The 24,639-nt window shown below is 51.9% G+C and overlaps 2 long non-coding RNA genes and 1 other non-coding gene across 14 annotated transcripts; 2 read left to right on the forward strand and 1 right to left on the reverse strand.

The window, feature by feature from the left end:
- The first annotated feature begins 444 nt into the window (after positions 1–444).
- Positions 445–15,017, forward strand: LOC144320232 (uncharacterized). Of its 12 annotated transcripts, none has more exons than XR_013385789.1 (8): positions 445–870; positions 962–2,644; positions 4,223–6,134; positions 6,463–6,668; positions 6,972–8,319; positions 8,776–9,001; positions 9,990–13,836; positions 14,263–15,017. It is a non-coding gene; the product is annotated as an uncharacterized LOC144320232 (long non-coding RNA). The 12 variants fall into 12 exon arrangements; XR_013385788.1 differs by having other exon boundaries at positions 451–1,111; positions 2,083–2,644; positions 14,263–15,014; XR_013385787.1 differs by having other exon boundaries at positions 452–1,111; positions 2,097–2,644; positions 14,263–15,014.
- On the reverse strand, positions 2,654–6,105 carry LOC144320233 (uncharacterized). The gene is made up of 2 exons (XR_013385798.1): positions 5,807–6,105; positions 2,654–2,770 (listed from the first exon to the last, which is right to left on the reverse strand). It is a non-coding gene; the product is annotated as an uncharacterized LOC144320233 (long non-coding RNA).
- Positions 15,018–19,699: 4,682 nt separating the features above from the next.
- Positions 19,700–19,806, forward strand: LOC144321365 (U6 spliceosomal RNA). The gene has a single exon (XR_013387034.1). It is a non-coding gene; the product is annotated as a U6 spliceosomal RNA (small nuclear RNA).
- The last annotated feature ends 4,833 nt before the right edge of the window (positions 19,807–24,639 follow it).

Below are 24,639 nucleotides of genomic sequence, written 5' to 3' on the forward strand. Positions count from 1 at the left end.
CGCCCCCGGCGTGGTCCGGCCGGCGCGCCCCGCCCGCCCCGCCCCGCCCCGCCCCGCCCTGGCTCCGCGCGCCCGGGCCTCGGCGTCCGGCCGGGGGCTTTGTGGGCCGGCGCCCGGCGGCACCAACGACGCGGGGCGCGCGCGGGGGAGGGGGCGGTGGCGGGCTGCCGGGGGGGGGGGCGGCGGGGCGCGCGCGGGGGAGGGGGCGGTGGCGGGCTGCCGGGGGGGGGGCGGCGGGGTGCGCGCGGGGCCCTCCCGCCGCCACGCCCCCAGCCCGGCCGCCCCAGGGCCTGCGGCACCGCCGAGGGCCGAGCGCGACCCCTGAGCCGCGCCCGAGTGCTGGAAGGGGCGGGGCGGGGGGGCACCCGGCATCGACGCTCCGGGGGCTGCTCCGTCTCCGCGCGCGCCTGTGGCCCTGGCGACCCCACGGCCGGGGGGACCCAGTCCTGCTGCCGCCAGAGCCCCTCCGGCCCGCCCGGCCGTGGCCGTTGCTGAGGCCAGGGCTGGGGGGAGGTGGGGGAGACGGCGCCCCCCTCCCCGCCCCATCCGCGGCGGGACACCCGGCAGTCCCCGAGTGAAGCGGGTGGAGCCCGCGCCCTGCTGGGATGGAGCGCGTTTGCGGAATGTCAGTTAAGAAAGGCTGCCCCTGCGTGGCCCTTGTGCGCGTCGGGACAACCCTATGGTCAGCCCGGGTCCCAGTGGGCAGCCGGGAAGCTACGAGCTCGCTTTAGGGGGGAAGGCCACTTGGATGTTCACATGGTGGCGCACAGAGAGGTTTTGAGCCTTTGGAGTCCAGTGCCATTGCCTGCCCCCCAAAGGGCTCCTTGACACTTTGCACTATGCTGCACACGGCCCAGTGGCCCAGAAAAGGTCTTTCGGGGTCACCCTGAATCTTCCGGGTTTCTGAGGGTCAGAGAAGCCTGTCCCAGGTCTCAGCACTACATCTGCACCATCTAGGTAGGTGGTCTACACCCAGGTGGGCCTCTCCCACCAAAGAGAAGGCCTAGGGAAGTTTCCCTGCACCTCTTGGGCACCTGACTGCAGGTCACTGGTGTGCTTCAGATCCTGTTTGGAGGCCAAGCAGAAATAAAACCACTTCTCCCAGAAATGGGTAGGAAATATCAGAAAGGGAGACAGAACAGGAAGACTCCTAACTCTGGGAAACGAACTAGGGGTGGTGGAAGGGGAGGAGGGCAGGGGGTGGGGGTCACTGGGTGACGGGCACTGAGGGGGGCCTTGACAGGATGAGCACTGGGTGTTATTCTGTATGTTGGCAAATTGAACACCAATAAAAAATAAATTTATTATTAAAAAAAAAGAAAAAGCACTTCTCCCAAAGAAAGTGGCCTGGCTGAATGGAGAGAGAGGTGAATGGACCAAGGGGTCTGGATCCTTCTCAGTCCGAGAGCCCAGGTGCCTCTTATTTCCTGCACAATGGGAGAGTAATCAGTCCCAACTAACGGAGTTCCTGGGGCTGCCATTTCCCAAATGCCTGGATTCTGGCTTTAACAGGAGATGCACCGAAGTGAAGGAGTGAAGTTTTTTGTGAACAGGGAATGTTCCCCCAGATGACAGGCACCGGCAGGGCCACCTAGAGTTGTTATGTGGAGCCACCCATGAGCTTTTCCAGACACCGGGTTAGCAGGATTCGTGCATACAAGCCATGAACCTCAGGAGCACCAGCCAGGCACCCCGGCTTGGAGAGCAGATTCCCTCCGGGAGGGAGCTAGGGTCAGCCCAGGCAGGTCGGGCTGAGGTGGTTAGCAAGCAGCCCAGCCTGTGGCAGAGCTCTGGATGTCCACACCGCCTGCTGGAGCTCTGAGCCCTGTGCTGCCTGCAGAACCAGCTGCTGAGTGCTGGCAGTCCGTGCTCACAGCTCTGCCCAGGGCAGCTCTGAAGCGAGTAAATGAGCCCAGGAATGGCTAGCATGCAGCATCAGATCCATCCCTGCTGCTTAGTGGGAACTGACATGCTTCAGGGCTCAGAATGTGCCCCTCCTTTGCATGTCACTCAGCACAGGGGTGAGAGGCAGCTCCTGGGTTAAGTCCTGCTCCATCATGCTCTAACCAGGTGGTCTCACAGGTTTCTGTGTCTAGTTTCTTCACCAGAAGATGGATATGAAGCTGTCTGTCTCACTGGGTGCATGTTGAGGATAGCTCAGGCCTTCAGGAAACATACTGACCATCCGCCAGGCACGTCCAGGCTTCTGGGCACTTAGGGCTCCTCCGTGAGCCCAGGCAGCTAGTCACCAGGGTGCTGGGAAGCAGCAGAATCAAGAGGATCTGCTCTGTTGGATCTGTGTGGCAGAGCTGGAGCAATGCCAAGTAGCTGGTGCTAGAGGCAGGGTGGCAGTGGTCACGGTGTGCCAGGGTCAGGGCTGGATCCCCTGTGACAGTGATACCTGAGACGAGGGAGGTAGTTCAGCGTCCCAGGTGGAGGCCCCACCACAGCAAGGGCCCAGGGGGGCAGCTCCAGGGCTTGCGTGGCCAGTGAGCTAGGGAGGGGTAAGTTGGAGGCTGGGGGCAGCGCACAGAAGCCGTGGAAATGCCCCTTTCCCTGCACCAGATGGCGTTGTGTCAGGCACCATAGGCTGAGCCCTGATGTAGACCCTGCCCAACGGCCGTCACACATCTCATGCTCACAGGTATGTTCATTTGGTTTCTGTGACTGTTGCTCATTGGGTTTATTTTTATGAAATACTTCCGATCTGCCACCAATTCTTCCATCCTTGGAGAGACTACGGTGGACGTAAGATCCCGGCTTCTGGAAGCTTGAAAGGAAATGTGATAATAAATCAATGCCCCTGTGGTATATAACACATTGGTGACAGATGCCACACCAATAAAATGAATAAAATGAAATGGGGTATTCAGGAGAAGCCTGCCAAGGTAGTGACATTAGAAAGTGACATTGGGACAGGGAGGAGGCAAGGGTCCAGCAGGTGTTGGAAGGAGGGTGGGTGGGGATGAGCATTCCAGCACTGGGAGCTGTGTGTGAAGGCCTTCCTCTGCTGGAGTGGGGAGAGGACACGGTGGGTGACTGGATGTCGTTCTCAGGGTTTCCAGCAGGGCCATGGCAGAGGGGACATTAATCTTCCCGTGGTCGTTGTGAGAAAGCTGGGCCAGGGAGGCGCAGGAGATGCTGGGGAGCTGCACACCATGGGCGATGCTGGGCCCCGGGCTGCAGGAGACGCACCTGGCGAGACGCACCTTGCGGGCAGCAGGACATTAGAGGAATGGCTGTGGTTTGGGTCCTAATTGGTGACTCAGGGGTGCCTCTAGGAAGCTGTGAGCAGGCTTCTGGGCAGGGCTGGGGAGCCAAGGCTAGATTTCTGGACTTGCTGGGTCAATCAAAGTAGGTGGTTAGCAAGCAGCTAACTGTTGGAGGAGACAGCGGAGGTAGAGGGTAGAAAGCTGGGGTCAGGGATCCCCGGGTGGCGCAGCGGTTTGGCGCCTGCCTTTGGACCGGGGCGCGATCCTGGAGACCCGGGATCGAATCCCACGTCGGGCTCCCGGTGCATGGAGCCTGCTTCTCCCTCTGCCTGTGTCTCTGCCTCTCTCTCTCTCTCTGACTATCATAAATAAATAAAAAAAAAATTAAAAAAAAAAAAAAGAAAGAAAGCTGGGGTCACAGCACATAGCAGGAGTTGAGACCCTGGAAGGGACAAGCATGGGTGCAGGACGGCAGGCAGAACCGGGCCAGGGCAGCTCTCAGGCTGGGAAGAGGGAGGGGACTGGGGGAAGAGGAGCTGCCCCAGGTGGAGGGAACCTGGGCACTGCCAGCCTTGCAGCTCCACATGGGCGAGCATGTTTCCCAGAACAGGGATAATACATGGGGTGCGGGTGCCACCAGGGCAGGCTAGAGGAGCCCAGCACACTGGTTTGGGGGTGGCTCCAGACTCCTCAGCAGATGGGCAGCGCTAGAGTCTTGTGGGCTGGAGCAGAGTGAGTAGGAAGGTGAGGGAGAGGAGACAGCTGTACACATCTCTACGTACATACCATAAACACCTCTATGTACATACCCTAGACATTTCTACATACATACCCTACACCATCTCTACATGCGTACCCTAAACATGTCTACATCTGTGCCCTATATCTCTCTCTCTGCGTGCATATCCCAAATCAATTATTCTCTCTCTTTATCCCTTCCCACGTGCCCAGACACAAACACGTGTGATCCCCCTTTCCCTGGGGAACCCTGTGTGACGTCTGACTTACAGGGCCCTCCCAGGGAGGAGCAGGAGGTGAGGACGCCTGAGAGTGTGGAGGAGGTGGGGTGACATGATCATTTTCTGACTGGGAAGGTGAGTGGGGTATAGCAGAGGACGTGACAGATGCTGCCAGCCGTGGGATGGGAACTGCACACCGTGAGGCTTGGGTTCCCCCAAACCCGGAGTCTGCACACCACACAGTCTTCCCTGAGGAGCAGGTCAGTTCCACGAAATGGGCCTGTGGACGTCCAGGGGCAGGCAACAAGGTATTTTTTGTCTTCCTAGGGCAGAAAAATCTGGCGTCTCCCCTTGCTCTGTACGGTACTGAAATGCTGAGATGAAGGGATGTTTCTCTTTGCAGATCTGGTGACCCGTCCTCTGTATCACATGCATTAGAGGATAGAACATGTAGTAATATCCATAGCACCATGGCCCCCATTCTGAGTGGCTCTTTATCCACTCTCTTCCGTAAGTGCCTTGTGAACTTTTACACTCCTCAGTTTCTGCCACACGTCCTTATGTTTCCATCAGTTCATTCTCCTGCTGCTGAAACACCTGGATTTTGCTCCAGACGTTGAGTCCTGAGTTCCTCAAGTGCTTTCCTTTCCCTTGTACACACAGTGCACCTGCCTCAGAGATTTACTTATATGATGGCTTCTGGCACTTCCAACTTTGCCACCTCAGGGAAGGCCATCCTGGAGTGTGGTGTGGTTCCTGGGCACATAGGGTCTGTTCCTATGGTCATAATGTTCAGTGCTATCAATGTGACCTCATTTGGAAGTAGGATCTTTCAGGTGTGCCCAGGTTAAGAGGAGAGTTATGCTGAATGAGTGAGCCCTGAATCTAATGATGCTGTACAGGTCGGTTACTTGGGGCACCCAGCGGGCTCGGTGGTGGGACCTCCCCCTCCATCTTGGAGTCACGGTTCCAGCCCCACGTTGGAAATAGAGATTTTAAACTAAAATATTTTACGTTCATTTATCTCTTTATTAATCTCTACACCCAGTGTAGGCTTCAACTCACTACCCAATGTGAATAGGTGCTCTTCCAACTCAGCCACACAGGCACCTACGAACTAACATCTTAGAAAACAAGTCAGTAGTCTGTGTAGACAGACACACAGGTGGAGGTGGGAGGAACCCTGCATGGCTGGTCATCCTCAGGGGTTAGGAAATGAAGAGGAAGGACCTGTCCCTGCGGCCTCCATGTGAGGCCAGTCCTGCTGTGGCCTCTGTTTCTGACTCTGGAGCCTGGGACTTCTGTGCTGGCAGGTAACCCACAGAGTCCAGCCCCCAGGACACTGACCCAGCCTGGAAGGAACCTCCCTGCCCACAGCACCCAGGACACTGACCCAGCCTGGAAGGACCACCCCCCCATACACACACTATTCTCTTGCGGTGTGATAAGATTATATGCAGAGTCCTATTCACAGTCTTATTTTTTAATGACACTGAAAATTTGAGAAAGTTTGAGATGAGCACGGGGAGAGGGAGAGGGAGAGGGAGAGTCCTAACAGCCCCGCCCCGCCCCGCCCCGGTGGGGGTCAAGAAGTCCCCTGCGGGGCTGCGCAGCCCCCACAGCGCCCCTGGTCACCGCATCTTGTCTGTAAACAAGGCTCTCCATAAACAAGGCCCTCGGAAGAGTCCTGTCCGAGGTCACTGCGGGCTCTCTCCCGTTGTCTGCCTTCCTTCCCAGGGCCCACCTGACTCAGGCCCCCCACCCTGCGCTCTGTCCGCCTGCGTGGAGAGCCATCCTTGGCCCGCTGAGGGCACGGCCGCGGAGCTGCTCCCTCGCGTGTGCAGGGATTCCGAGCCGTTGGGCGGGTCAGCTCGCGGGGGGGGGGGGGGGGACCTGAAACCCTCCGACCTCCGATGCAAACCACAAGGCTGTCGACGGAGGGACAATGAGGGACAGCGTGCAGGTAAACGGACCGGGGCTGATCTATTTGCTGCAGGGTCCCCGAGCACCCTGAAGGGACCTCCCGGGCAGTCCATGGCTCGTGCCCCGGCCCACGGCAGCTTCAGGCCATCCTCGGCCAGCTTCAGGCGTCCCTCTGCGACCTGCCTGCAGTAACGGTTCCTCCCACGCACCCCCCCACCCCGGCCACCCCCGCGGCATTAGTCGCCTTATGGGGGTGCTCAAGAGCTCACGGGGTGGGAGGGGCTACTTGCAGGCTTACACAGAGCTGAGGTCTCCCAAACACGCGTGCTGTTTGGACGCGGGTAAAGAGCATGGACTTGTCTGTGCAGGTCAGCGTTTCCTGGGCCTTGTTGCCTGCCCCTGGACAAGCCCCGCGCCTCCCCCGCCTCCCCTTCCTCTGCGGGAAGAAGGTAGCCTGCTGCAGGCCAGGATTCTCTCCACCAGCACCGCCTCTCAGGCCTCCGGGAGCAGCTTCTCAAGCACACCTGGTCTGGTGGGCATCCAGGGTCATCTTCGCACTGTCCCACTTTGGCAGGTACCGTGTGGAATCCACTGGACATGCCTGGTCAGCCCCCAGGCACCCAATGAGCTGCCCCTTGGTGATGTCACAGTATGCCCCTCTGCCTTCTGCAACAATCCCCCGCCAGCCTGACTTTCTACGCACTGCCTCCCACCTGGCTCCTTGGCTATAAATTCCTGCTTTCTGTTGTATTCAGACTCGGGCCAATCTCCCTCCTCACCCCCACTGCAAGACCCCATTGCCTCGTCCCTACACCTGTCCTAATAGTCCCATGAGTAGACTTGTATTAACAAGTGTCCTCAATTTTTTCTTTAATAGTGGCATGTGATGTAGGAAAAGACATCAGGGTTTGGAGCCGAGAGCCAAGAATGAATTCTTGAGGCGTCTTTGCTGCAAAAAGGTGGTTTTATTAAAGCCCGGGGACAGGACCTGTGGGCAGAGAGCTGCACTGGGGTCAGGAGGAGTGGCTGGTTATAGACTCTCAGGTCAGGAGGGGTCAGGGAGAGTGTGGGTCTCTAAGGAATTTGGAAGCACAGTCTCCAGGACCCTGAGGGGCCAGCTGCTGTTGGGAAAGGTCACTAATAAAACCCGAGTCATGAGTCCCTTCAGCTGTGTATTGGTGGGCCATGTGCTTGGGGGACGATCATGACATGGATGTTGGGGTTGAGACATAAAGGAAGTTTTCAAGGGAATGTTTATATGTTAGAGCAGACTCACAGGGTCCTGGGGTCGGGCTCAGATTGCCTGTTGCCCTCAGCAGAGTGTCCACATGGAGGCAGCTGGGTCTCTGAAGGAGGTTCCCTCCACCTGGTTCAAGGACCCATCGATGGGTCATGGGCGCTTAGCAACTTTAACAACTTCCCTCCGGCCTTCAGTTCCTTCAGTTTAGCAGCCATGCATCTTTTAACCAGGTGGGGTGTCAATGAAGGCTTCTTGCAAGGCTGAGAGGATCCTGACAAGTATCCTTCAGTTAGCACTTCGGGAAAGCCAGGAAGAAGAAGGGGGGGCGTTGCTGGCATGACAAGGAAACAGGTTGTGGAGACAACTGCCACTCCACTGTCGTCGAATCCAGTAGTCACCCATGGGGGTCCCCGTACTTCTCAGCCACCAACAGGTCGTGCAAAGGCCACGTCAGGTGAAAACTCACCGCTGGGCAATGTGTAGGGAAGCAAGACCTCGCAGGCCTGTCGTAGCAACTTCCTGTGAAGCCTGCACTGCAGGCTCAGCTCACCCAAAATACTAAGAGCTAGAATTCTGCTCCTGTAAGGTGGCCAGGTCCCTGCGCTGGCCACACCACTGGCCGTAAGGGGACTCCCAGGCTGTAGCAGGAGGGACAGCAGCAGCAAGTGTCAGGGACTGGCTTGGAGCACAGCCTTTTTCCATGGTTCCCTGGGGTGCAGTGCTCCTTTGCATTCTTATTGTTTTCCTTGCGGGAGGTTAGGATTTACTTGTATCCTTCACATCACACACACACACACACACACACACACACACACACCCTGCATGTCCCAGGGTCAGTTTCGTACACCTATGACGCTTTAATTTCCTTAAAAAGTTGTATTTTTTAATTTGCCGCTTCTACTGACACAGAGTGAACGCCATGATAAATCCTCACAGATTATCCAAGTATCAACATCCTGAATTGTGGAAACCAAGGCCCAGAAAAGTTAAGGAGCCCCAGGGCATTCGAGGAATTTCTGGGGACACACCATGGACTTGATTTCTCCAGGACTGCAGCCAGCTGGTCTCTGGAATTCCAGAACCTTCCCTGTGTGGGCAGCTGGACCCCCCATGACCTTCTTCCCCACCCCCCTCTGCACGGGAGGCCTGGCTTCATGCACTTTCTCTTCCCTGCACCCCCTTTCAGCTGGGCCCTGCCTGGGCTCTGGGAGTTTCAGGGGGCGGCCCTGCCATGTGCGCAAGGCCATGTGCCTCTCTGACCTCAGAGGGCAGCTGGGCAGGGAGGTGGGGTGGGAGGGCCTGGGGAGGGGGTCCTAGAACCAGACCCTGTCCTACACTACCCCCCACCCCCCCCACCCCCCCTCCATGTCACCCTGGGAAGGAGGCCTCATCCCACTGGGCCGGGGGAGCCGGTGCCACTCTTGTTTCTGGTCTCCCACAGGCTGTTCTAGGGGGACTCAGGCACATGGCTGTGCACTGCTGCACCTCCCACTGTCACCACCAGTCTCCGAGTCTAGTCTGGGCACCTGGCAGTGAGAAGGGCTGGCTCAGGCTCCAGCAGCACCCTCAGAGTGGTGGCCTCAGGAGTCCCAGGCAGCTCCGGCCCTCCCCAGACAGGAGTGGGAGAGGCTTCGGGGATGCACCTTCATGTCCACAACGTCAGGCAGGTGTGTGAGATACCAATCAAACCGAATTTCCTGCCCTCCCCATGGCTGGGGAGGAAAGCTGTTTCGAAGGATTTTCTGCGCAAATAATTTTCCTAGGGACTGTCCTTGGAGGAGGCAGCTAGAATGTCCCTGGCTCTCCATGGTTTGGACGCACACCATTGGTGGCAATTAGTCTGGAGAGCAAAAGGCACAGAGGTGCGCAGTCATCCTGCGCCCTGGTGGCTGCGCCCAGGAGGTTCCCCTAGTTGGCAAAGGTGCCCAGGTGTCCAAGGCAGAGAACCATCGCCGCAGGGACCATTGCCCACAGGTGTGAACTTCCGGCTGCTTTAACTGCAATTGCTCCCTGGTTCTGCTCACGTGGGGGCACTGAGGCTTTCCCTCTGCCCCTCTTCCAGAAACGTCGCCACACCCAAAAAGCCACCCAAATACCTCATATGGGAGCTAGAGGAGTCCGGGATTTGTTCAGGTCCCAAGCAGGGCCTTGGAGGGAGGACTATGTCAAGGATTTTGTTGTGTCCTTCAGCTTCTGGAACAAGGGACATAGCCGTGATGATGGAGGGACTGCTTTCTCTCATTGCTGTGCGGGGGGGTGGGGGGGTGGTGTCCCTGGAATTCGTTCTCCTGCTGTGTGTGCATGCTCATGCAGACAAACACCATGTTTTTTGTTTTGTTTTGTTTTTGTTTTTAATAACAAATTTATTTTTTATGGTGTTCAATTTGCCAACATACAGAATAACACCCAGTGCTCATCCCGTCAAGTGCCCCCCTCAGTGCCCGCCACCCAGTCACCCCCACCCCCCGCCCTCCTCCCCTTCCACCACCCCTAGTTCGTTTCCCAGACCAGAGTTAGGAGTCTTTATGTTCTGTCTCCCTTTCTGATATTTCCTACCCATTTCTTCTCCCTTCCCTTCTATTCCCTTTCGCTATTATTTATATTCCCCAAATGAATGAGACCATATAATGTTTGTCCTTCTCCGATTGCTTTCAGTTTAAGCAAGTGTGGAAGACAGAAGCCACAGGAAACCCTGAGCTCCTCCCCAGCAGTCTACGCGGAGTGTCCCCCAATCCTGTGTCCTGAAGAAGTGGACTGCTGACCCTCCTCAGACCCTCCTGACGGGCAGTGCTGGGAGAGGCTGTCTCCGTTCTACCACCCACCACCAGGCAAGCCTCAAAATGCAGGTTCATGTGCTCCCAGGCCTAGGCCGACGTCTGTGCCCTACCCAGTGCCTGCGGGGCGGGGTGGGGGGGGGGTGGGGTGGGGGGGGTGGAGTGCGTTAATTCAGCAGCTCCATAGGAGGTGCAGCTCTTACTGCTCCTCCTCCACCACGTGCTCTTCTAAAATTAAGTTGGCAAAAAAAAATTATAATAATAAAATAAAATAAAATAAAGTTGGCTTGCTGGACAACTGAAAAACTTAGGAGAAGAAAATAGTTTTCTGTGCGCACCACCCCCCAGGGGAGATCCTCTGGAGCCTCTCTGGGCCTACCTTGGCCTGTCACCAAGGTCTGACTGCCCTGCAGTGTTGGGGGCAGAGGGGACCCCGAGGAGCTGGCGCAACCCCCTGTGTCCATGGGTCATGGACAGGGCCTGAGTACTCTGAGTGTTGGGCAGAGGGTACCCCGAAGAGGTCAGGGCACCAGGATGCTGCGGGCCGACCCAGGCGCAACCCACTGTGCCCCATGGGTCAGGTGTGTGGTCTCCGGGCCGTGCAGACGGGGCAAGCGGGGCTGGGGGGTGGTGGTGGTGGTGGTGGAATGGGACCTGCATGGAGTGACGAGCTGGGGAAGGTTTTATTGTATTTCTCATACAAATGGTGGAGTCAAGCATCTCCCTAGTGACACCTCTGGACTCAAACAAAAGTCCATCCCTTGTGCCCGAGTTTAGTGGAGGTAACACTGTCCACCGTGTATGACTTCATTGTGACCAGCAGGGAGTGGAGATAGTACCTGAGGAGCTGGGTGTTTAGTTTCAAAACAGGCTGTTTCCCAGCCCACCAGCTAGAGAATGATGTGGAGATGTCACACTGCGGACCCGGGGCTGCTGCCTTCACAGTGCCCATATGATTCCTCAGATCTGAGAGGCCAGGTGCCCCAGGGTCCCCAAGCTCCGAAGTCCCCGAGCTTCAGTGTCCCTGAGCTCCAGGGTCCCTGAGCTCCAGTGTCTCCAAGCTCCAGTGTCCCTGAGCTCCAGGTTCCATGAGCTCCAGGGTCTCCAAGCTCCAGTGTCCCCAGTTCCAGAGTCTGGGCTGGGTGCTCAAGCCCTCCACCCCACACCCCTAGGGTGCATGGGATCACCTAGCTGTGGGCCCTCAAATACAGGCCCCTTGACAAAAAAGGGAGACCATATTACATAACTGAAGATCCTTTGAAGGGCTGGCAGGTATAGTGACTATGAGCTCTGAGACAAACTCCTACTGCAGCATGGGGCTTAGAGAGGGATGGTTTGGGGGAGATTAGCACCTGGGCCGCTACCTTGTGGTGTGATCTTGAAGGTGCTGTTGACCTTCTCTGCAGTAGCATCTGCTTCTTTGTTAAGTGACAGTACTAGTGCTTCTGACCCAATAGAGCTATTGTAGGAATGACACAGTTAATAAGCGTGCTGTATGACACAACACACAATCTTGGAGACCTCAGCATGGTGCCTGGTACAGTGTGTATGACTGTGTGTGTACTCCAGTAGAGTTGGTATAGAGCAGGGAGCCTGATGAGGGATTCAGTCCCAAGACCTGGGATCATGACCTGACTGAAGGCAGACCTGCACCACTGAGCCTCCCAGGCACCCCAGAAAACAGAATGTGGTCTCCCGTAGGCCCAGGGCCCCTGCTTACGCGCAGCAGGCATTGTGGTGCATGCTGGGATGTTTGGCCTGGGCCTGGGTGTCCCCACTGGCAGAATGGACATGTTGGGCCTTCATGGCACATGCCACAAAGGATAGCTGTGCGAGTGTGGAGATAAATACACAGTTGGTCGTTGTCTCTGGCTCCCTCCCCACCACACACACACAGAATTTCTAAAACGCTTGGAATTTACAGTGTGACATGGTCAGAGGAGCACCTTTTAAACATAGGTGAGTTTAGGGATGCTTGGGTGGCTCAGCGGTTGAGTGTCTGTCTGCCTTTGGCTCAGAGTGTGACCCCAGGGTCCTGAGATCAAGTCCCACATTGGGTTCCCTGCAGAGAGCCTGCTTCTCCCTCTGCCTGTGTCTCTGCTTCTCTCTGTGTCTCTTGTGAATAAATAAATAAAATCTTTAAAACCATAGGTGAGTTTAAAGCTCATGAGGTGACTCTAGGTGGGGCCTGGGTTGGGGGCTGGTGGGTGGAAGAACAGATCACATGACCAGGCCTCCAGAGTGGGGACATGGACCTCCAGCACCAGAGATTGGTGGTTGAATCCTTCATGTCCTGGGACCTCACAAGCAGGGTGCATCAGGGGCGCTCATCCCCATGCGGGGGCTTGTCCAACACTGTGCCCCAGAGACCCCAGCTCCCACCAATGCCGAGAGCATCCACATGTTCATGGGGGGCGGGCACGAGCATTCCTGTCATGGGCATGAGGCTCGGCTCATCCAGGTCTTGATCTCCCACGAGGCCACAGGCAGCCCCTGAAGACCTGTGGGTGAGGCCATCCCCACTCTGCCTCCCTGAGCATATGGCGGTTTCTCAGGACTTCCTGGGCTGGTGGAAGCTTTGGCTTTGCTGGGAGTGGGCACAGAGCATGCATCTGCTATACCCACCCCTGGTCTCCTCTGGGGAGTCTGTCTTCGCAGGGTGTGGGATGAGAGCTGTAGGGTGCACACTGCCAGATGCTCTATTTGTCCTACATTGGTGGTCAGAAACGGGAACCTCAGCATGGCTCCTGCGTCTTTCCCAGCCTAGTCAGTCCAGCCTGGCCTGTCCCATGTGCACATGTCCAGGGGGGCACCCCGAAGTGAGTGCTGGGCTGTGTGTGTGTGTTTCCAGCTGTTCTCAAGGACGGAGGAGTCTCCCTAGGTCCAGGCTCTGCCTCCAAACATACCATTCCTCTCAAAATGCCACTACTGTCCCCTCCCAGCCACACCCCTGCCCTCACTTTGGACATGGCACGATGCACTAAAAGGCAGGGGGTGGCAGCGTGTGATGACTTAATAGGGCTGCCGTAACAGAATACGGTAGACTGGGGGGCTTAAACCATGGGAACTCATGTTTTCACAGTTCTGGAGGCTGGAGGTCGAGCTCACGGTGTGGGCAGGGTTAGCTTCTCCTGGGGCCTCTGTCCTCGGCTTGTTGATGGCCATCCCTCTGCGTGTGTGTATGGCGGTGTGTGTGTGTGTGTGTGTGTCCTAATCTCTTCTTATAAGGTCATCAGTCCTATCGGATCAGGGCCAGTTCAAATGACCTAATTTAACTGTAGTTACTTCTCCGAAGACCCTACCTCCAAAAAGGGTCACAGCCCAGGTCCTGGGGATTAGGACTTCAACCCAGGAATTTGGGACAGCACTGGGTCCAGAACACAGAGGACATGGTACTGAAGTGTTGCCTGCTCAAACAGCTGAGGTGGGGTGGTGATGAAGCCTCTCTAGTCCGTTTTCCATTCCACGCAGGAGGAAAAGAAATCGCAGGGAGCAGGGTGCCTCCCGGCTATGTGACACTGCACTGCGGTGTATGAGCTACTTTGAACCCAAGCACACCCTGTAGGCTGTGCTGCCTTAGCCTGTTGCGGTCCCTCCACTGATTTCAGGAACTGCTGCGGTGGAGCAGAATGAGTTGTTAATGGTCAGTGACCTCCTGGCCTTCCAGAGGCCTGAGCATTTTTCAGCAGCACCCAGGGCCGTGTACAGCCTCGTAGGCATCACAGCAGGTATGTGGGTGGCAGGGGTTTTCAGGATTCGGAGGCAGGGGTGGGGGGTGCTGTATGTTCTAAGGGTGTGGGGCAGGCGCCCAGCACTCCGAGGGCCATCAGGTGGCTGGGGGGTGCCGTTGGTCAGCTAGGCTTGGGTAAGACTGCAGGGGAGCTGGCAGAGGAGGGTGGTGATGTTCCCAAGAGCCACAAGGTCCCTGCAGTGTGAGTGGACGGTGGACGACCTAACTGATCCCTGTGCTTTAATGTTTGAGAGGGTCATGAAGGAGATGCTGGCACGTTGGGGCACAGGAAGGCTCTTCCTGCAAAGGCACAGCAGTGTCAGAGGCTGCCTTCCCCTCGCCCTTGTGGCCCTGGTGCCCGGGCAGTAGGCTATGTGTGCAGAGGACAAGTCTCTCCTGGGGTTGGGGTGAGCTCTCTCTGCAGATGAAGCTCCCCTGGGCACCTCTGGGCACCAGACAGGCACAGACCAGTACGCCCTGGAGCCAGTGACATCAGCATCTAGCAGGACAGCTGGACCTGAACAAATGCAAGCTGGGGCACCCCCAGCAGAAGCGTGCACAAAATGCAGTCTGCCGGGGACGAAGGCTTTCTCATCCCGCCTGTGTGCTAGCTCTGCTTTCTAAAACACTTCAGTATCCAGACGGACAAATGTCTCTGCTTTATTCTTTCCTTTTTTTCTTTTTCAAGGATTTTATTTACTTATTCATGAGAGACACACAGAAAGAGCAGAGACATGGGAAGAGGGAGAAGCAGGCTCCCTCCAGGGAGCCTGATGTGGAACTTGATCCCAGGACCCCAGGATCACACCCTGAGCCGAAGGCAGACGCTCAACCGCTGAGCCACCCAGGCATCCCAGGATTTCCTTCTTAAAAAACATCTTGATGTATAGGCAGTGATATATATGTCGTATCTTCTCCATCCATTACCTGTGGATGGGCACTCAGCTTGTAGCCACATCATGGCTGCAGTGAACCTGGGAGTGCAGACATCTGTTCACCATCAATTTCATTTCCTTTTGATATATACCCAAAAGTGGAATTGCAAGGTCACATGCCAGTTCTATTTTTAGTTTCTGAGGAACTTCCCTGCTGTGTTCCCTCCTGGATGTACTGATGTCCACTTCCACCACACTGTGCAAGGGTAACAAATTTCTTTTTTTTTTTTTTTTTTTACAAATTTCTTAACACCATAAAATCTCCACTCCCTCTGCCTTTTTTAGTCTTTCTTTTTCTTTTTTTTTAATGGAAAGTCTGTTAAAGATTTTATTTCTTTATTTGAGAGAGAGACAGAGCACAAGAGAGAATGGGGAGAGGTGGACAGAGGGAGAGAGGGAAGCCGACTCCCCCAGAATCAGGGGTAAGGGAGTGAGGGAGTCGGGGGGGAGGGCTTGATCCCAGGACCCCGAGATCACTACCTGAGCTGCAGGCAGTTGCATCACCGATGGAGCCAGCCAGCCATGTGCCCTTATTAGTGGTCTTCTGATTAGTGGGTTTGTGGGTACTTAAGACGTTTGCATCAATATTCCTCTCATCTGCCTTAGAACTTGAGTCCCGGTGATACCACAATGTTCACAGTAGCAATGTCCACAACAGCCACACTGTGGAAAGAGCCTCAATGTTCATCGACAGATGAATGGATAAAGAAGATGTGGTCTGTATATACAATGGGATAGTACTCAGCCCTCAGAAAGGACGAATACCCACCATTTGCATCAACGTGGATGGAACTGGAGAGTATTATGCTGAGTGAAGTGAGTCAATCAGAGAAGGACGATCATATGGTTTCACTCATATGTGGAGAATAAAAAATAGTGAAAGGGATTATAAGGGAAACGAGGGGAATTGAGTGGGAAAAATTAGAAAGGGAGACAAACCAAGAGAGACTCCTAACTCTGGAAAACAAACAAAGGGTGAGGAAGGGGAGGTTGGCGGGGGTGGGGTAACTGGGTGACGGGCTCTAGGGAGGGCACTTGACAGGATGAGCACTGGGTGTATATGTTGGCAAATAGAATTGAAATAAAAACAAATGTAAAATAAAATAAAATAAAACAAACAAAAAGACCTTGAGTCCTGGAGCAGAGAGAAGAGGACACGGGGCTCAGCAGGAGGCCACAGGGCTAAGCAGCACTGACACAGTGGAGAGGCAGGGAGATGCAGAGGCACAAAGCATGCAGATTTGCAGAAACCCCACTTTGTCCTGTGGGTCCCAGGGCTGCAGCTGTGCCCCTGCAATAACCTCCTTGATAATGGGTTGGAGACAAAACCTCCTCTGCTTGCTGGTTGACCGGAACTGCATGACCTAAACCCCTAACCACCATTGAATTAAGACAACCCAAACAAACCCAGCAGGCGTATTTTTCATCCCTAGAGTGCATCCGTAGAGTTTCCATGTGAAAGATAGTTCGGTGGCCACGAGCAGCTGGTGTGTGCCATGCCCTGGGACCACTATTCTCACACCCACAGCAACATCTGAACCCATTTTCCCGAATTCCAGGTCCATTTATCTGAACAGAAAATGGACCATCTTTGTGGGATGACTCAGGCAACTTCTCCTTTTCGTCTGGTCCTCCCTAATATATTCTCCAGATTTTTCTATAAAGTTCCAACAAAAATTTTGATTTTTTTTAGATAGGTCAGGGATAACAGGGTAACGCGTAACAGTGTGGTTAGGAGGTGAAGGCAGCAAGCGATGACTTGGGAGACATGCACTACAGATGTATATCTTTGGTTCCTAAATGTGGCCCAGAGCCTGGGGAGTCCTGGCAGCCTGTAGGGGGATCTGCATAGTTAAAACTTCTTTTATGGTACGGGTGCCTGTGTGGCTTAGTGGGTGAAGCGCCTGACTCTCGGTTTGAGCTCACCTTAGGGTGGTGGGATGGAGCCCTAAGGCTTGGGTCTGTGTTCAGTGCAAACTCTGCTTCAGATTCTTTCTCTCCATCCTTCTCACTCTTGTTCTCTCTTAAATAGATACACAAAATCTTTAAAAAATACTTTAAAAAACCCTATTTTCATAATAGTATTTTTCACTCTCAGAAGGGTGCCAGGGAATTTTGGGTCGCTGTATGATGTAGGATGTTGCGACACTGGATACAGAGAGAGCTGTGAAACTTCAGCTGTTTTCCCATCCGTCAGACCTTCAGCAGATATGCAAAATGCAAAACAGTGTTACTCCCCTTATGAGACATTGGTTTGTTTTGGGAAACTTCTTTTTAAGAAAACTGCATTACTTAGGTTCACATGTGTATTATTGTTTTAGAACACATTAATGATTATGTGACATTTTTCTCCTTCCTAATTTATGGCACCAGAAATCCTGATCGACAAGATCCTCACACGAAAGCCCCCGGGGTGCGCATTTCTGAGCGTGTAAAGGGGCCTTGTGTCCCAGTCTGCTGAGAACTGCTGCCCCAAGCGAGCCAACCTCTCCATCCTTCCCGCGTCGCGGTTACAGGGAGAGGCTTAGATTGGATGGTTCCCAACGTCCCTGTATTTCTGGGCGCTTGAAGGCGACTTCCCTAGGCCTGCGGGCTTGCAGTGGCCTCCCGGTGTCTGGGTGTCCGTGGGCACGACGAGGAGGTGGGTTGCGGGAGGGAGGCCCCCAGCCCTGTGCGCGCTCCGCAGGCTGTGGCTTCCCCGTGCGCGTTATGGTTTGTTGTGGTTGTTGTTGCGCTCGGTTAGGAGGAACCGGGCGGGGGCCAGCGTGTCCCACAGCCGACCTCCATCCAGATCTAGGAGGACGGGGAGCCCAGGAAGGCACCGCCGGGGGTAGGTCGCAGCCTGGAGACGGTGTGGAGAAGTCAGGAGCCCCGCAGGTGCTCGTCGGGGCGCACGGAGGTCCCAGCGCAGGACGCGCTTGGTGCTGCCCCCGCAGTCCTGTACGCCCCCCTGCGGGCAGCTCCCCCGAGACCCAGCACCTTCCTGGGGCATCTCGCTCCTGCCCTGCGTCCCCGCGGCTTCCAGGCCACGAGGGCTCTTTCCTCGGTAAGGCCTCTGCCAGCCCCTCCTCCCTCCTCCAACACCCCTCACCCCCCCATCTCCCGTTTCTCTCTTTGTCTCCGTCTCTCCCTCGGGGTGAGGCTGGGAGGTGCACGCCCCAGACAGCCGGACAGCCCGGAACCCTACAGGCGGCAGTGGGGAGCATCTGGTCCACCCCTGCTGGACCAGGGGCCCAGAGGGCACCTGACTCAGGCAGCCGCAGCTGGCTTTGCTTAGAGTCCTGGGAGGGAGGGAGGCCTACAGAGACAGAGACAGGGACAGAGACAGAGACAGACGCGAGGGACCGGCTCAGCCTGCTGCCTTTGACCCCCGTGCGAGATGGGGCTGCACTCAGGTTCTGGAAAGGAGAAATGCCCGCAATGTGGGCAGGAAAAGTATTGCAACAGCGGCGTCAGGCCACTTCTATTTTTTTGTCCTCCCCCGCCCCACTTTTTTTTTGTAATTTGAGAATCCCAGTGCATTAAAAAAAAGGAGAAGAAATGACAAAGCAGGGTTACAAAACTGGGGTGTTTCAACGGGTTACCTGGAATAGGCCCGAATTTACGTTTATTCAAGGTCCTTGGCAGGAATATTTTATCTCTATATGCACAAAAAGAAGACAGCCATGGGGCTCTCTGCTCCGGGCAGAATGTACAGTTCTGTTTCCCAGCACAGTAATCTCACTTTGGAGTCCAGATGAACTGGGCACCATGTTAATGAGGCAAAATCTTCTGATACCTGTTGTAGTGGTAAGGAAGCATTGGCAGGACTGTCATCACGGGGCCTGGCAGTAGGAGGCAGAGCTCCTGCTCAACTCTGGATACAGCAGAGAGGGCTGGGGGCCAGCCCTGAGAGCAGGGAGGGTGGCCCAGCTGGGCTGAGTGAGCTCCCCAAACCCACCTAACAGGATTCCAGCTGAAGACCCCCAGGGGCTTAGCCTTCCAGGAGGTGCTGAGAAACCTATTCAGATCCAGGGTGACCACAGAGCCAGCCAGGATGACTTAGGATTCTTGCTGGCTAGGCAGCCAGATTTCAGGGTTTCAGGGCTCAAAGGAACCCAAGTGAAGTCTAGTCAAGGTGAGACACTTTGTCACTGGTCAACATTACCTGAAAAGCTGGTGTTTTTGTTTTTGCTTTTAAAAAATCTCCTACCATACTTAGAAATACCTTGCAATGATATATTGTGTTTTGAGCAAAAGATTTGCAGAAATATGAAAAAAAAAAAATAGAATGCTGTATTGTAGGTAATATGGCCTGGAAATAGGCCTGTGCTTAAAATTATGTGTGTTTATGGGTGTGAAATATATATATGTCTATCCACACTTTTATTCTTATTTTTTTTTAAAGATTTTATTTATTTATTCATGAGAGACACAGAGAGAGGCTGAGACACAGGCAGAGGGAGAAGCAGGCTCCTTGTGGTGAGTCCGATGGGGGACTTGATCCCAGGACCCTGGGATCATGCCCTGAGCTGAAGGCAGACACTTAACCGCTGAGCCAACTGCTCAGCCAACTGCTGAGCATTAAAAGTGCACTTTTAATTTTACTTTTATGTCTATTATTTTTTCCAGCTTTCTTGAGGTGTAGAACACATATGACAATGTAACGTCATGTAAATTTAAGGAGTACAAATTGTTGCCTGGATACATTTACATGTCACAAAATGGTCACCACCACAGCCTTTGCTAACACCTCCATCACAGCACAGCATTACCATTTCTTTTCCTGGTGAGAATAGTTAAGATCTACTGTTTTTGCAGCTTTCAAATATGTAATATGGTATTACTGACTATAATCCTTGTGTGCTGTTGGTGGAAACATAAATTGTTCATGACCTTGGAAAAAAGAATGGAGGTTTCTCAAAGAATTAAAAATAGTATGACCACGCACTCACTTCAGCAGTGCATACACTAAAACTGGAATAATGTAGAGAAGATTAGCATGGTCCCTGTGCAAAGACGACACACGAATTTGTGAAGTAGTGCATAGTTTTAGAGAAATTCTCACTCCAGTTAATTCATATATTACTTGACATTTACATGTTTCAGGGTTGGGATAAGTCAAACTCCGTTGGTCCATGTGGCCTCATGTCCCAGCACCACATCAAACATCAGGGCTATCTTTTAAGCATGAAAAAAGTAAAATAAAATGACCATATCATCTCGCTATCTCACTTCTGGGTATATATCCATGAAAACATGTTATCGAAGCAATATCTTCACCTCCATGGAGCATTTCACATTAGCCAAGATATGGAAACAACTCAAGTGTCCACCAATGGAGAATGAGTGACCTTTGATCTGGTGTGAGGCTTCTAATCTCCAGCATCACAGAGGTGAGGACACTCCATGCTGCCCTGGGAATAGACAGGCATCCCCATCTGTCCTGGGATTATCCCTGTACATCCTCCCTAGCCCTGAGGACTCCCAGCCCTTTCATGAAGGGTAATCATGGGTGACATGATGATGGGGTCATGGGGGTCCTCCTACCACACACTTCTATCATCCCTCCATCCATCCTGATCCTTTTTCCAAATACAAACTGTGCTGCTTCTTACCAGCACCTGTCCTCAGAGGTGGGACCTGTTTATGTTCTGTGGATTTGAGCCTTTGCGTTCTTCACATGGGACAGAAGGATTTGTCGTCTGAAAAGACAATCCTAGACTAACTGGCAAGCTGGGGAAGTCTAGTTTAGGGCAAAAGTCCCTCCCTAATTCCCCTGCTGTCCAAAGCAGGCCACTTGCCCCAGAGTTCGTTTACCTGACACCAGTTTGCCCAATGCTTGGTCACATTTGCCCTGAAATTGAATAACTCAGACTTAGCTTTCACAGATTTTAGGATAGTTTCAGCACTTTTTGTGATTTTTTCTAATCGATGGCATTTCCTATTTGTCTGCAATTTATCATTAAAAAAAAAAAACATATTCAATACATTACCTGCTTTATTCTCAGGTTACTAATAAAGAAACACACCTTTCAATACTTAATATGTGGCTCACTATATGTTCCTATTTGACCCTTCTCCTTGGGGTTTTGCTCTTCTTTTTTTTTTTTCCCATTTTTATTTTTTATTTATTTATTTTTTATTCTTTTTTTTTAATTTATTTTTTATTGGTGTTCAATTTACTAACATACAGAATAACCCCCAGTGCCCGTCACCCATTCACTCCCACCCCCTGCCCTCCTCCCCTTCTACAACCCCTAGTTCGTTTCCCAGAGTTAGCAGTCTTTACGTTCTGTCTCCCTTTCTGATATTTCCCACACATTTCTTCTCCCTTCCCTTATATTCCCTTTCACTATTATTTATATTCCCCAAATGAATGAAAACATATAATGTTTGTCCTTCTCCGACTGACTTACTCCACTCAGCATAATACCCTCCAGTTCCATCCACGTTGAAGCAAATGGTGGGTATTTGTCATTTCTAATAGCTGAGTAATATTCCATTGTATACATAAACCACATCTTCTTTATCCATTCATCTTTCGTTGGACACCGAGGCTCCTTCCACAGTTTGGCTATCATGGCCATTGCTGCTAGAAACATCGGGGTGCAGGTGTCCCGGCGTTTCACTGCATCTGTATCTTTGGGGTAAATCCCCAACAGTGCAATTGCTGGGTCGTAGGGCAGGTATATTTTTAACTGTTTGAGGAACCTCCACACAGTTTTCCAGAGTGGCTGCACCAGTTCACATTCCCACCAACAGTGTAAGAGGGTTCCCTTTTCTCCGCATCCTCTCCAACATTTGTTGTTTCCTGCCTTGTTAATTTGCCCCATTCTCACTGGTGTGAGGTGGTATCTCATTGTGGTTTTGATTTGTATTTCCCTGATGGCAAGTGATGCAGAGCATTTTCTCATATGCATGTTGGCCATGTCTATGTCTTCCTCTGTGAGATTTCTCTTCATGTCTTTTGCCCATTTCATGATTGGATTGTTTGTTTCTTTGGTGTTGAGTTTAATAAGTTCTTTATAGATCTTGGAAACTAGCCCTTTATCTGATATGTCATTTGCAAATATCTTCTCCCATTCTGTAGGTTGTCTTTTAGTTTTGTTGACTGTATCCTTTGCTGTGCAAAAGCTTCTTATCTTGATGAAGTCCCAATAGTTCATTTTTGCTTTTGTTTCTTTTGCCTTCGTGGATGTATCTTGCAAGAAGTTACTGTGGCCGAGTTCAAAAAGGGTGTTGCCTGTGTTCTTCTCTAGGATTTTGACGGAATCTTGTCTCACATTTAGATCTTTCCTCCATTTTGAGTTTATTTTTGTGTATGGTGAAAGAGAGTGGTCTAGTTTCATTCTTCTGCATGTGGATGTCCAATTTTCCCAGCACCATTTATTGAAGAGACTGTCTTTCTTCCAATGGATAGTCTTTCCTCCTTTATCGAATATTAGTTGACCATAAAGTTCAGGGTCCACTTCTGGATTCTCTATTCTGTTCCATTGATCTATGTGTCTGTTTTTGTGCCAGGACCACACTGTCTTGATGACCACAGCTTTGTAGTACAACCTGAAATCTGGCATTGTGATGCCCCCAGATACGGTTTTCTTTTTTAAATTCCCCTGGCTATTCGGGGTCTTTTCTGATTCCACACAAATGTTAAAATAATTTGTTGTAACTCTCTGAAGAAAGTCCATGGTATTTTGATAGGGATTGCATTAAACGTTTTGCTCTTTTTAAATGGGCATTAATCAGTGTTTGGGTTTACCTATTAGGATGAATTGTAGGACTGCCTAGGGCTTGCCTGCAGGAGGCCACATTCTTTTTCAACTAGTGCTTGTTTACACCTGGGTTCAGATCCTGGAAAGGGCTCAGATTTTCCTGCTGTCTTTCTGTTACTGTTTTCTAGTGTCAGTGCATTATTGAATTTAAATCCGTGTGATTTAAATTCTTTTACATTTACTGAGTTTTTTTTTTTTTTAATTGTCCAGAGCAAGGTCTACTTTGATAAATATCCCAATGTTCCAAGAATCCTTGAAAAAAATGTGCTATTTTCGGGTGGAGTGTTTTATATATATCAATTCAATCTAATGGTTAATTTTGGTGTTCAGTTCTTTTATGACCTTGCTGAATTGCTGTCTATTCTATTGACTCCTGAGAGTCAAAGTCCCAATTGCAATTGTACATCTATATATTTCTTTTTTTTCTTCTTTCAGTTCTATCAGTTTTTGCATTTTCTTGTTTGGAGGGTTTTTTTTTAAGTATTAATTTTTGTATGCTCTATCTTTTTTTCCTATTTTAGTTTTTCAATCTACCTCTCAGTGTATTTGGAACTACTTTGTTGTAGACAGCCGTGGAATTGGAGTACGACAGGATGGTAGGTGGGGTGGCCCCCACTGGAACCTAGGGGTGTCTGTGTCTTGTAGTGCTATTTGAATGGATATTGCCTTCCCAAATTTCCATTTTTCGGTCACTCTCTTCCTGGTGCTTTGAGGAAGGGCAAGAGACTTTTCTTGCAACTTTTTTTTTTTTTTTGGTCTGCTGTTGGTGGTTCTGAGTTGCAGATGTGGGGAAATCTTTTTCCTCTACCTTTTAAAGTTCTCAGTTGGGGGCCCCTGTAACAAAAGACGGATTAACAAGAGAAAATATTACAGATTTATTTAATATGAGTTTTACATGGCCTGGAAACCTTCACGAGGAAATTGAGGTCTGAGGGAGAAGTTACATCTGAACATTTTTATAAGAGGTTTGATGCAGAGTGGGAAGTCATGGAAAGATGTGAGAGGATAACAAAAGGGTATAAGCTTGGGTAACGTTAAAGATGAGACTGACAGTTATTTCTCTAGCAAAAATAGGTTCGTTCAGGAGTAGCAGAGAATTGCACCTGGTACAAATGAGCTACAGCAAAAGCACAGCGACGTCTGCCAGAGCAGAGAAGCCCTCATTCACAGGAGAAAGGGGAGGTTGTGCTTTGGATTAACTGGCACTTTGAAGCACAGTGGCTTGTTTTTGGCTGAGCTGAGACAGTCTCTGGTTGGTTGGGCCACTGTTGGGGGAGGGAAGTGATTGTTCCTCCTGTTGGGCCGCACAGGAGTATCCACCCCACTGAACCTTGTGACTCTGTTTTTCTCATGTTTCCCTTTATTAATGTTCACAGCCGAGGGCAAGACATTGGGTAAAACTCCACAAGGGCCAGTTCATCAATTCTTCCCTATGTGCCTTTTCTCCTCCAAGATGAGAATGCTCCTCTTCTCTGGGGACAGTGAATGCACCTGTCCCATGAGGGTTTTATAACTTGCTTTGGGGGAAGGTCAGAAAGTCCTTTGTGCACCTGCTGTTTCTTAATTCCATCAGCTGACATATACATTTATGCTAAGATGCCACATTTTGATGCAGGGTGTCCTGAACTCCAACAGAGGATTCTTTAATGCTCTATCCAGGATGGAAGGGAGGCAGTGAAGAAACCCAGGGCCCTCACTGTCCTGTACTCATGATATCTCAGGGGGGTCCACCTTCTGTAGAACTTCCAGAGACTTCCTATGCTTTTTTTAAATTAGGATTCTTTATTGTATAAAGGAAGACTTGGGATGGAGTTACTTCATCTTGGTTGAACCACAGGACCCACCTCAGGTTTTAAAATAACCTGTTTATTACAGTATAAGCCACTTCATTCTTTTTAGCAGCTGTGCAGCATTCCATAGTATGTATCAGATTTTATTTAAATTGTAGAATAGCTTTTTATTGAAAATAGACTCTGTAACTTCCAGTGGGACTTCTATCACTCACTTTCCTTTAGGAACACCAACAGGTCCCAAAGCAATCTATACATTCACTGTAATCCCTACCAAAATACCACCATTTTTTACAGAGCTAAATAATCCTAAAATTTGTAT

The sequence above is a fragment of the Canis aureus genome, chromosome 9, assembly GCF_053574225.1.
Source record: "Canis aureus isolate CA01 chromosome 9, VMU_Caureus_v.1.0, whole genome shotgun sequence".
NCBI classification, from domain to species: domain Eukaryota; kingdom Metazoa; phylum Chordata; class Mammalia; order Carnivora; family Canidae; genus Canis; species Canis aureus.